This window comes from Arachis duranensis, chromosome 3 (genome assembly GCF_000817695.3).
Source record: "Arachis duranensis cultivar V14167 chromosome 3, aradu.V14167.gnm2.J7QH, whole genome shotgun sequence".
Lineage (NCBI taxonomy): Eukaryota > Viridiplantae > Streptophyta > Magnoliopsida > Fabales > Fabaceae > Arachis > Arachis duranensis.
Genome location: NC_029774.3, coordinates 41,332,323 through 41,334,227, shown reverse-complemented (window position 1 = coordinate 41,334,227; position 1,905 = coordinate 41,332,323). Strand labels below are relative to the sequence as shown.

General features: G+C 36.1%; 1 non-coding gene across 1 annotated transcript; it reads left to right on the top strand.

The window, feature by feature from the left end:
- The first annotated feature begins 1,542 nt into the window (after positions 1 to 1,542).
- LOC127746392 (small nucleolar RNA R71) lies at positions 1,543 to 1,651 on the top strand. Its single transcript, XR_008008012.1, has one exon. It is a non-coding gene; the product is annotated as a small nucleolar RNA R71 (small nucleolar RNA).
- The last annotated feature ends 254 nt before the right edge of the window (positions 1,652 to 1,905 follow it).

The window sequence follows — 1,905 nt, the reverse complement described above, 5'->3', positions numbered from 1 at the left end:
TGTTTAAGTGTGGGGAGGTTGATAAACCACTATTTTATGGTTATCTTGTGCTCAATTGAGTGGTTTTTATCAAGCCTTTGCCCACTTATTCATATGATTTGCATGGTTTTACATTCTCCTTCCTGATTTTGTGCTATAATTGAAAACATGCTTCTTTGGTCTTAATTTTGCTATGTTTAATCCTCTCTTATTACCATTCGATGCCTTGATATGTGTGTTAAGTGATTTCAGAGATTACAGGGTAGGAATGGCTTAGAGGATGGAAAGGAAGCATGCAAAAGTTGAAGGAATACAAGAAGTTGAAGAAATTGCTAAGCTGTCAGCCTGACCTCTTCGCACTCAAATGGTCATAACTTGAGCTACAGAGGTCCAAACGATGCGGTTTTAGTTTCGTTAGAAAGTTAACGTCCGGGGCTTCGATTTGATATATAATTTGCTATAATGGCCGTACAGGTAGGCGACGCGAACGCGCACTTCACGCGGATGCATTGCATCTGCAAAAATCAGCGTGGCCGATTTCATAACCAGCGAATTCTGGGCTATTTCAGGCCCAATTTTAAGCCCAGAAAACACAGATTAAAGGCTACAAAGTGAAAGAATAAAAGGAGACTCATAATTCACACTTTTCATAATTTAGATGTAGTTTTTAGAGAGAGAGGCTCTCTCCTCTCTCTTAGGATTTAGGATTAGGATTTTTAGAAATTAGGATTTATTTCTTTTTCATCACAGGTTCATATTCTTTTTACTTTATATTTTTCTTCCACTTTTAGATACTCTAATGCTTTTATTTGTATTTGACTTATATTGCCCAATTGGCTTATGAACTTTTCCATGTTAGATTTGACTGCTTTTATTAATGCAATTGAGGTATTTCAGATTTATGCTTACTTTATTCTATTTATGATGTCTTCAATTTAATTTAGAATTTTCCCTTTTGGCTCTAGTTAAGTAATTGGTGACGCTTGAGTTATCAAATAAAGCAGTGGTTGAAATTGGCAGATCGCTTTAAAGCTAGTCTTCCCACAGGGATTGACTAGGACTTGAGGATCAAACTAATTATTCCACTTGACTTTCCTTTGCTTTAGTAAAGGTTAACTAAGTGGGATTAAAATCCAATTCTCATCACAATTGATAAGGATAGGACTTCCAGTTCTAATACCTTGCCAAAAGTTTATTTTATTATTACTATTTTAATTTTACTTGTCATTTAACATACTTCTTCCTTACTTTCAAAATCCCCAATTTACAAAACTCATAACCAATAATAAGAACATACCTCCCTGCAATTCCTTGAGAAGACGACCTGAGATTCAAATACTTCAATTATCAATTTATTTAGGGGTTTGTTACTTGTGACAACCAAAACGTTTGTAAGAAAGGACTTTTGTTGGTTTAGAAGCTATACTTGCAACGGAAATTTATTCTGAATTCTAGACCACGCAAAAGTTCCTCTCTTCAGTGATCCACCAGCAGAGTTATCTAGTGACATCTTGGATATCTCAGAAAGGCCATCATAGAATATGTCTAATGTGGTCCAATCTGATATCATGTTGGGAGGGCATCTTCTAATAAGTTGCTTGTACCTCTCCCAAGCTTCACAAAGGGATTTACCATCTTTTTGTCTAAAGGTTTGAACTTCCACTCTAAGTTTGCTCAACTTTTAAGGTGGAACGAACTTGGTCAAGAATGCATTGACCACCTTCTCCCATGTGTTAAAACTCTCTTTAGGTTGCGAATCTAACCACACTCTAGCTCTGTCTTTTACAGCAAAAGAAAAGAGCATGAATTTATAGACCTCGGGACTTACTCCATTGGTCTTGATTGTGTCACATCTATGCAAGAAGTCAGATATGAATTTATTTGGATCTTCTTGTGGATGTCCATAGTACTGGCAGTTCTGTTGAA